Source organism: Falco punctatus, assembly GCF_963210335.1.
Source record: "Falco punctatus genome assembly, chromosome: 6".
Lineage (NCBI taxonomy): Eukaryota > Metazoa > Chordata > Aves > Falconiformes > Falconidae > Falco > Falco punctatus.
In genome coordinates, this window is record NC_137585.1 from 67,222,978 (window position 1) to 67,234,390 (window position 11,413).

At 37.8% G+C, this 11,413-nt stretch overlaps 1 protein-coding gene across 1 annotated transcript in view; it reads right to left on the minus strand.

Moving 5' to 3' along the window:
* Window positions 1–11,132, minus strand: part of SEMA3E (semaphorin 3E) — a 175,859-nt gene extending 164,727 nt beyond the window's left edge. Inside the window, exon 1 of the mRNA XM_080392038.1 lies at window positions 1–11,132. This exon is cut by the window's left edge and continues 22,297 nt beyond it. The gene's annotated coding sequence lies outside the window, so the exon portion shown is untranslated.
* Window positions 11,133–11,413: the final 281 nt, after the last annotated feature.

The following is an 11,413-nucleotide window of genomic DNA, read 5'->3' on the forward strand; positions in this document are numbered from 1 at the left end:
TGACTTTATAGCTATGAATCACATTATAATTGTAACATCAGAATACAAGATCTGCTATCAGGACTTAAAAGCTTAAAAATGTACAATGATGTGTATCCAAACAGATAGCATTCAAAATGTGCTTTGATTTATTTTTAGGACTATGCCTACTGAATATCAATCACAAAGTTACCAGTGTTGTGGCAGTTGAAAGCCGGAAGATTTTTTCCCCCTTGTAAATACATTGGTATTTCAGATTTTTCTTATTTCCTTTCTCAAGCAGTTGTAGTACTCTTTGTTTCTCTAAAAGCTCCCTCGAAATCTAGGAAAAAAATATTTTGTCACACTTGTAAATTGCTCAAAGTCCCATCAAACTAGTGTATAACCACTCTCTGTAGAAGGAAGGCTCCCCAATGTCCCTGTTCAGCATCAGTTAGATTACTTTTGACATGAAAAAAGGTTTTAGCAGGGAAGCATTACGGCAACACTCTATGGAGTGCCATGTAGCAGCCGCCGCCTTCTATTCAGATGACTTGGGTTTGCCCCATTTACATTCTCTATGAAAGGCATTAAGTAAAATCTTTATATGCTACCATTAGCTCACAAACTAAGGCCAAGTAAGTCAGTAAAGTGTTGACATATAAGTGTGATAATCATGGTCAAGGTTGATTGTGGGGTTAGAAAACTGAAAATATTTCACTCTATTTAAGAAACTATATGTTTGTTTTAAAAGTACCAGCTTCGCATTAAGACTGTGATTTACTGACTGGGTTAATTCGAGTTATTCGTGACTGATAAAATCAGCTGGAAACTAGCTACGGTTCTTGGCATGGGAAGATATTCACTGTCCCCCAGTATAATCTTTTAATGAGTTAAAAAAACTAATGAAAATAAGTAGAGAGCCAAGATCCATAAATATTATATAATAAGGCCTGTTCAGTTATTCTTTGTAAAACTATTACCAAAAAATTAAGCTCCGGATCTGGGAAGGAAATGCTGCATTACATCTGACAAAAAAATGTGCCCTTTGCTCCTACTTAATCTGGACTCTCTTCTTGGTTTTGGGCATTGATTCTTGCTTGTCAGTGTTAATCCCTGGTTGTTTCCATCTCAAAAGCTATCTGATTGAACTTCTTCTGTCACCCTATAACAGTCGGATTGGTTCAATACATTCATTGAAAGAAGATGCAAAAAGACATGAGGAGAAGTGTGGGTTTTTCTTGTACTGCAGAAAGACACAGCAAGTAATTTCAGGTACTAAATGTGAGGTTTTGGGGCAAAACACACACCACTGACTTTTCTACACTGTAATAAATGGACTTGCAAAACATTTCCTACCTAAAATACACAGCCATCGTTTCCATTTGACAGCTTTATATGTGATCAGTTTTCTGCAGGGAGTTTGGAACAGATGAGAAGGTCGAGAGAAATTATTACACTGAGACTGAAAGCAGTGCTTTTGACAGAGATAGTGTGAGCACCCGGTTTCCAGGAATTCAATGGAAAACATTATACCATATTTTCGTAGTGCATAATAGATATCTTTTAATAGATATCTTTCACATTACCATAAGATATTCCTATTGATCTGTGCAAGAGGGAAAGAAAATATGCTGAAGCTCCTCCAACAACCCTGCTCATTCTTGGTAAGCTAGCAATGCTAAAAAAGTTGTCCTGCAGTATTTTTGGTAGCAGGGCAACCTAAAGCAGGGTACTAGAAACTGGGTGCTAAGGATCCTCATTCTTTATCCATTCCAGAGAAGACAAGAGGGTATTATGAACTGACCAGTGAAGGTAGATTTTCATACTTAAACTTGGAGAAGTCCATATGCTCAGCTACAGAGGTCTTTAAATTTTGTGGCAGCCACAGTGGTAACTATCCAACTATTCAGTGTATAGTGCTCTTCCCAACTTCCAGAACTGAGAATTTCTTAAGAATAGGAAAATCCATGCTCATTTTTATTATAAAACTAAGGGTAGACATAATTTTAAATTTTTCCAGTACTGATAAACAAGGTCATCACTAGGAAAAATGTGTCTATGATTATCTGTTATGGGAAAGTTTAAAATGCAGTGTGTTACTGCTCTAAAGGAGGTGGAAGGGGAAGGAGAGAAAAGCAAGAGGGAAGGAGTAAGCAGAACAAAGTATTTTTTCTTTTAGAGTTACGGCATCTTTTTTATCTCCTCATGTAGGTGATTGGGACTGTGCTGCAAAAGCTCAATTAGACATGAACTGTGATCCTTTGGGGTACTGTACTGATGTTAAACTGAGATTAAGTTCTCTCCCACATAAATCTATTTCACTTTAGAGTTTAATATGGATAAAGCAGTTTTATAAACCTTCCAACTGAAGAAATATAGTAAGATTCTGACAACTTTACTAGCAAGCGTCACTCTGCAAACATACAAATTTATAAATTTATTCTCTTTCTCTAATATTCTAGAACCAAGATGTAGCTGAGAATTCTAGGTGTTTGGGATCAGATCCATCATGGCATAAGATATTAATGATATAGGCTTTTTTCTTGATTTACCAGCCAAGGTATAGTCCTAATTATGCTATGTGTTTCACAGATATTTAGTGAAATACTGTCCCAGTAATGACTGAAATTTGCAAAAGAACTGAAAGAAGGAAAAGGTAATTTTCATCTATTAATTTATTTATGGCTTGAACTGGCATGGAGAAAGATAAGCATAAGGCGGGAATGGATTTATCAGGGATAGAGGAGTAACAGCATTACTGCAAACAGAAGCTAGAGATGTATTTTGTCTCATTTGTGTTTTTGCATGTAAAAGTTAGACTTCTAATCCGAAATCCCAACATGTCTGCTGAACACTGATCAGTCCAACAAGGATAACTTAAAAATCACAGACACAAAGACAATCAGCAGTCAAAATGAGTTAATATTTCTTTTTTTGTTAAGTTCTAAAATTTTTTAATTGGCTTTAGTACGTAGCAGTACTAAATACTGCTGCAATATAGCTCTGTTATTTAACAGTTTCAAAAGAGCATACTACAATTTTTCAGTATAGTCTATTTTACTGCAGAGACTTTTTTGAAGGATTTTCAAATTTATTTTGTAGAACTCATACCTAAAAAGGCACAGATTAGCTTTCAAGTTTGGCAAAATTAAAATATTTAAAGATACATGTGACTTCTTGAATAAAACCAGTGAAACAGTTGCAGAAATGCACTGTTTAAACTTTGCACACTTGAAATTAGAAACTTCCCTTCAATTACATCTGAACATCAGAACCATATCAGATAAATTTGATTCTGCCAATTGCTCCCTGCCCTGAGTTAGCTTTTTGAATCCAGTGATACTCATTTCAAATCTGGGCAAAGAAACGTGCTCTTGAGCATATACATTGAGCATAACTGCCGTGTTGTGAAATTCATATACAAAACACATGTGCAGAGTGACATTGTGATTTTCCCTTTCCTTTTGCACATTTCAACCTTACTCTTAAACCGAAGCTTCCAGTGAAATCAGGGCATGGCACAAAGGTGGAGGGTACACCGAAGCGTCTGTTCTCCAAGATGTCATTCTGCTTGTAGGCTACAAGCACCAAAACTGTTCCTATGGGCAGCAAGTGTTGAAACAAAAGCTGTGTTAGGGGCTGAAAATGTAGCAGTAGTTAAATTCTTTTTACTTTGCTATAAAACCAATCGTGGAGTCAGGCCTGTGTGTTTTTCCATATCACTATAGACACAACTCCTGTGTTCTTAACATTGGTAAAAATCTAAGCATTTGTGACTCTGAAAAGCTCTACTTGTTGAAGATCGGGTAAAGTTCAAAGAATTTTCTTTTTCAGCCAAACAGGGCTGGCTACACTGGGCAAAGTGTTTATTACCACCTCCTTTCACCCGTGCCAATTAGCACCTACCAGTGAACACAGAGACAGATGGTCATTGCCAGCCAGGGCTTGCTGTCAAGAATTTCCCTTTCCTAAGTAGCGGGGGGTGGGGGTGGGGGGGGGTGCAGGGGGAGGTGGAGGATGTGTGTGGCGTGTAGGGAAGAGAAGTTGTATAAAACCTGCTTTGTGTTTTTACAGAAAGGGACTCAGCAAGAAATTTTATGATGTTATCACAGCTAGATCTAAAATAAGAATTCTATTCAAACGGAATGAGAGTTTCATTCTTCATCTTATTTTTGAAACGTTGCATAAAGGGAGACCAAACAGATTTAGCTCAGGTACCTTGGAAAACAAGGAGATTTAAGGTATTGTTTCTGATTGCTTTCTGAGTATAAGCAGTTCACAAAAAAAATCTTATTTTTTAGATTTAAAAATAAAACTACTAGTCCTGCAAAAAAATTTCAGAAATCATTGCACTGCAAGTAAAACTGACCCACTTACATCAGGGAATTTATCTGCAGTAATTAGTTGCTATTAATAATTATAAAGTATAGGAACACAAAGTATATTATACTAAATAGAAGTACCATATCGTATTATTTCAGAAATTCTGAGACATTATTCTTTGAGTAACATGTAAATGTAATGAAGCTAGATTTAAGTGACATACAGCCATAATCCTTGGATCTTGACTAAATTTCATTTAACTAATTGCTCCTATATCTATATTTCTTACACTGGTATGAGGATTCCTTATTACTCTCCAACCTTCTCTGTTGTCTTGATGTAGGTTCACAAGGGTGTTCCGTGCTTTTCCCAGCCATAGCTGAATTTCAGTAATAGATAAAGTGATCTAACATATAGGCTGCAAAATCTGAGTTCCCTTGGGTCTTTGGATAAGAGCTGGTATATGCAAGACTGTCAGTTAAATGAAACACCTTTCACTGTGCTCTCCAGCTCAGCATTTTTATTTCCAAATATCATGTCTTACTACTTTTGCCTTATCTGCAGACATAGTTGGTCAGAAAACAGTTGTATGGATTAGAAATTAATCTCTTGTTAGGTGGTGCATGTTAATGGGACGCAAAATAAAGATCATATGGACGGAAGTTATTAAAATGTAGCATGTGTGTTATTTTAATATATCCCTTTTTTATTACAGTTTAGAAACACTTCATTATAAAGGAGTCAATGTTGCAAAGAAGCTGAGCTCATCAAGATGGAGGAAAAGGAATGTTCATTACTGTTTGTATTTGATAACTCATCTATGAGAAATGCAAATATTTAGAGAAACCTGAATTATGTACTGATTGTTAAGAGAATATAGGCTTGTACTGTTTGCTGTTGAGTGGGGGTGGTTTTCCACAGTGCCACCAAATGACTGTTTAGAGTTAAAATAGTAGAACAACATTTTTAGTGTACAATATCTTTATAATATAAGGCACAGTTAGAAACAAAGTCTAAAAGGTGTCTCAAAAGCATGTACCCCTTTTTTTGAGTGACCATCACTGAGACTTCTAAACACTGAAATCCCTACTGAAATCAGAGCATAAACTCCAACAATTAAAATATTGTTCTGTACATAGGTCACTATCAGGATGGTATGGGAGGGTGGATGCTAATACCAGGACCGTGGCAATGTTGTCAGGTAGTTAGTAGCTGTTTTAATCCTGGTATTTCTCACTGCAGCTCCTTAATTATGTTCATGTATTTACCTGGGGTGACATGTACATGTTCAGTTTGCAAAATATTTTTCCCCCACGTAAAGAATTTCAGTTTCTTGTTAGGTGAGAGATTATGCATAATCACCCCTTGCAAAACAGACTAGTCTGAGCTATGTGCTAGAGCTGTTTTTAAGCATTGCCACTTAAGTACTTCTGGAAGCACATGGCATGCTCTGGTATGTAATATTTTATTCCCATTTGGAGGGTGAAAGAAAGAAACTCCTTGGTTTAGCTGATTTTGTACTCCTCTTCTTGCCCTTATTTCATTTTTTTTTTACCCTTTTTGTTATTTTAAATATCTTTAAATATCTTAGAGAGCTTCTGGTCCTTCAGTGAAATATTCCAGCCTTGGAAATTTGACCTTTTATGTGCACATTGTAGAAAAGGAGTAGATTCATAACTTTTAAGGCCAGAAGGGACCATTCGATCATCAAACCTGACCTCCTGTATAACACAGGCAAAAGAATTTCCCCTCTACTGAGTCCAATAATTTGTCTGTAAACCATCTAGTAACAGGATGTTGTATTTTAAGAGCAGTTTAAAACTGTACAGGTCTCATTTTAATTTTTCACCAGTGGTTTCACTTTATCATTGAAATAATATTTATAACAGAGAATATCTGTATGGATATTACTAGTACTTTATCTAGATCTTTGGCTAAAGCTTATTTTAGTTCATTAATCCATTGGTGAAGCATAAGTTGCTTTGCATTTCAGTGGTTACAAATCTGAGTCTTAAACTTATCCAAATCAGAGATTGTGCTGCCATTAGACTAAATCTCACTCACAGGCATCCACTTGCACCCACATGACTTAACACGTTCAAATTCAAGGCTTACTTGTTAGTTGTGAACACTGCATAGCTTCTGCCAGATTCGTCTCTCACAGTCCTATACAGTACGGAAAAATGAAAGGACAATATTAAATTGCTAGGTCACATCTATTTACATCATATGTAACAGCCTTTCTCTCCATTTTATTTATCTTTGACTCTTCAGCTGCTTACGAGTCCATGGGAAAAGTTACATTATGCAGCAACAGAGAGGCATGCTGTGGAAACAGGCTCAGGGTAAAAGACCAGCAATGAGAACCATGTTCAAATTATACAGTTTTTTTTTAAAAAGGGTGAACAAACACCAAGTGCTCTACTGAGTTACAGTGCAAAATGAGAACAGGAATGCCTTTCATGGAGGTTTCCGGCTAAGTTGAACCCAACTCAAAGCTCTTAACTAATAAAAAAAAGTGAAGGAAGAGTGCAATCCCCCAGCCACAGCTACTGCCAAGGGGAAGAAGGCATTTTCATTTTCATCAAAATGAGTCACACTCAGGCTCACCTACTGGTAAATGACTATTATAAAGCACAGAATGTGGACCTGTGTAAAGCCACTATTTTTTAACCACAGTTAAAAGAGATAAATAGCTACAACCACATTGAATAAATTGTAAGCGATGTAATAGTTGCTATAGGAAAGACACAAATCAGACTGCTCAAAGCTGACACATAGTTAACTACTGCTTGGTTATATGTATGTGTGTGATATATACATATATATATATAAAATTTAGTGGTTATCTGAATGTGATACAAACCAGGAAAAGTTATCTTTGGACACACTTGCAGCCTTAAGTCAGGAGGGCACAATTTACTGTTTTGTCAGAGATGGCTAAGAGACTTACTATTTGTCAAGAAGTAACAGATATTTGTGCAATCTAACTTCTTGAGAATGAATGAACATTGCCTGGAAGCTAACCAGCGTGTTAGGGATATTCAAATGCATTGGAGTCAAAGTCTTCAAAGAAAGGCGAATGTGAATATGTTATAGAAGGCAATATTAAGAGCTAATTTTCTGAGGGATCAGAGGGACCTCCACATTTTTAATGGGAATCACCATCATGCATTGCCAAGTTAACTATCAGTAATGTTGGTGTACCGTGTCACAGGCTCACTATTGTCTTGAGCATGGTGGCAGAGCAAGGACCTGGCTCATAAAGAACCTACAAGTACGGTCTTTTGTGAGCAGGCAAAGAGAAGCCTGCCCACACACACAGTAAGAGGGGAGCGATAGGAGTGTAGATAAATTCTCCCAGACTTGAGCTCCTGAATCCTGCGTTTTGGATTGTTGGATTTTGCATGGCTGTGGGCTAGCTTGGAGCACAGGGAGGGACAGCCCCAGAGGCTGAGCTTGCTTACCTCTGCCATTTAGAGGTAAATGCCATCTAGACATGTATGTCAAATACCATCTAAATGTGCTCATTGTGGCCTTTGAAGGCATGGGCAAGATATGTTAGAAGCCAAGCTGAATCCAACCACGAAAGGAGAAATTTTGAAAACTGCATGATCAAAAAAAAGGTCATCTGAAAGCTGTTCCACAGCATCTGCAAAGCACATAAACCTCTGAGAGATGAAGAAACCATTAATCAGGAAAAACAAACAGAAGCTGGCAAAGTCATCTCACTATGATTGAGTGATTAGATCACAGCTGGGAGAGAATTCTGCAGTTTGCAGATTACAAACAAGGGAACAACAAAACATGGTTATGAAGCTCAACAGGGCAATACTGAAAGTTGCAAAACAGAGACGTAATACTAGACTAACTGTTCTGTACTTTTCAGTTCACAAGGTGTCTTTTTATAACCTAATTAGAACAAAGAATTGAGTAGGGAGAAGAGCAAGAAATACATACTTGAATGAATTTTATTTTTCCTTGAACTTCATTAATTTCCCTGGTGCCAAAGGTCTACTAAGTAGCCAAAGTAAAAGACAGTCCACAGAGATTGAAATTCATTTATGAAGCACACAAAACGTCTAGAGATGCAAGTAAGGAAAGAGTGAAAAGCTGTTGAAACAGAGGGGAGAATCTTACATATATATTTTAAAAGAACAGAACAGATAAGGAGGATATTGAAAATTAAGGAGAAAGGATTCAAGAAGTCTGAAAAAAGAATAATTTTGGGACAGTATGTATGTAGTACACCACAAAGTATTCTAAAAATACATAGAGAAACATGTTTGATTAATAGCTATGCTATTAATATTTAGTGAATAGTAAATACTAAATCTTTAGGAAAAATGAACAGGAAGTGAATGCAGAAAATACTTTTCATGATATAAGCGTTTGTGGTTTATGTCCACTGCCTCTCACAGAGATACTGCCTCTACAAGAGTTGTAAACTCCTGGCTCAGGGCTGAGAGCATCTGGGAGCCAGAGTCTAGGGAGCCACAGACACGGTTGCTGGTGTTTTGCCTGTGTGACAGACAATGTTTCCCCAAATAGCCGTCTCAATAGTATTTATAGGAACGCACTGGGAACCAGAGCAGATGACTCAGGAGGGGCAGGTAATTGGCTGATGCTTACTTTCACATGGGATTCTGCTGAGTTCCTGAAGTTTCTACATTTGGACTTGTTCTCCCAAATTACCATCATGAATCAAAAATACTGAAAACGTGAACGCAAGTCGCTGTAAGGGCCCTTTCTGAGAAAAGGCTTTGCCCATTGCCTGGGTGCCAGGCTGCAGAGTGATTCTGTCTGAAAATGTAGTAAGGGAGCAACTGGCACTAAATCTGGCTCCCTGAGCTCACCTGCACATCAGTTCTGTGCTCACCCGTCTGCAATGAGGGGCTGCCCAAAGTCCCCACAGCTTAAGCCCTGAGCTGGGAAGAAGAGACCTCCTCAGGTGAGCAGGGGGGAGTAAACAGCTTGGTGGGGTGTGACCTGGCTGCCAAGGTGCTTTGCTGCACATAGGTACATTCCAGGGCAGAACTTAGGTGGATAAGCAATTGTATATAATCAGTATTTATGTATGCAATAAAGGATCTCATTTCTTTACTGACTTGGGGTCCTTGCCTTCATATGCCACAAGTCACCTCATTACATCTGCATAGTACTGGTGGAGCAAGGTCACAGGGTGCCTTCCCAATCCTTATAATCATCTCTGGGAGCTCTTTTATTCTTAGGGTCACTGGTACTCCAGACTTCAGTGAGAATTTCCATCAACTGTTAAGTGTTGCTGTCCTTTAGTGTAGTGTTGCAGCACTTCAGTGCAGCCCTGCTGGGGTCCTACACTAGATGGTCTCATCTCAAATCATAGTGTATAGTGGTTGGCCGTAACCACTATCTTCACTGACCATGTAAAGTGAAACATGACATGTGGGTGTGAGCCCTAAACTTAGAGCATTATTATAATTGAAAGGGTCACTGCTGAGGTGCAACTGGCTGGAAGAAATGTTCTATCAACCAGCTTTCTGCATTCAGAAGAAATTTGTTTCAAAGTCTGTGAGAGATATAGCATGAATTTAGCTTCTGGATTTTAATATATGGCTTCTAGTATCCCAGGAAAAGATAATAATTTTTCCTTGCTCAGCAGAGGAATACAGAATAGCAGTTCTTACTAGGCATTGTAAAGTAACAAGGTACAGGATCTGAACCCAGGATTCTCATCTCCATCTATCTTAAGCTCATGTGCAGAGAGTCAGACTTTAATACACAGGGGTGTTACCCCTTTTCATGCTTCTCTGTGCACAGCAAATATTCAAGAGAAAAGACACAATGAAGAAATATGATAGTGTTACATAAAACTTTGGAAGTTTTAGTGCTGACAGACACAAGGTCAAACAAGAGAAGAGCAGGCACTATGACAATCAGCAGAATGCAAAGGGGTAATTAACATGGAGAAAGGATGATCTGAGATGGCACCAAAAACCACAGCTGTGATCATTCAAAAAGTGTTAGACAAGCACTTTGAAGAAATGAAAACATTAGCGATGTGTTACTGGGAATGACTGGAATGGACTACATGGCCTCCTTCTGTCCTGAAGCATTACTGTAAAGTCTTGGAGTTTAATGCTGAAATAAAAAAAGGGAAAAAAAGGTTAGTAATGCTGTGATGTTAACACCATAGATTAAAACCTAGAAAAACTATACTAAGCAGAGAGATGATCACTTATATTTGTACTATTTGAAGGAATGGAAGTGAGAAAGTGGCCTGAGCACAGTCCAGGAAACCAGAACTCTTCAAGGGTGATCCAGTTTCTTCCAGAAAATTTTGTTTAGGCTTGGAGAAAAGTCCTCATTTCTTTGCCTCACTTTCTTCCTCCAGTAAAAATAATAATAAAAAAAATAATTTTGTGGGCTGCAAGAGGAAGAAATTAGCAGTGCATGTTGAATGCTTTGAAAATATGAAGTTGCTACTCGAGGGAACTACGCAGGGTCAGTAATGATTTTACTGAATAGGCAGTTTTTGACCACAAAACTCTAAGTTTCTGAGATAAGCATGGTTTACTAGCTTATCACATAAGCTAATGCAGTTTCAACTTCTGCTGGGCAACATTTGGAGGAAAAAATCAATCTTGAGTCTCAGTTTCCATGCCTAAAGAGGGCATAATGACACTAACAAAAATCAAAAAGGTCTTTGAGATCTACTCTACTACAAATCTGTACATAAAGGGCTGAGTTGTCACCATAAAATTTGTAGATTTGTCTCAAACTTATGGTTTGGGGTTTTTTTTAGGCTGGAGGCGGGGGGAGTTCATTGTAGCTGTAATGAGAGTTATATTGATATGTAAACATAACCTTCAGTTTCAAAGAACCTAGGGTACTTGTTTTAGACATATTTATGCGTTGATTCTCTTACTTAGTACACGTACAATGATGTTGTGCAACCCAACAATTGCTATGAAAGGTGTATGAAGGCATGCTTATAATGCCTAAGGATACACAGAAGATAATTAGGATGAGGCATATTCACGACTGTAATGAATTTACTGAGCAAAAGTAAATTGGGGAAACAGTCTGGGTCATTCCTGCCTCAGGCAAAGGCAAACCCGTTTGTGGGATTGCTTTTGCTCAAGGGCCT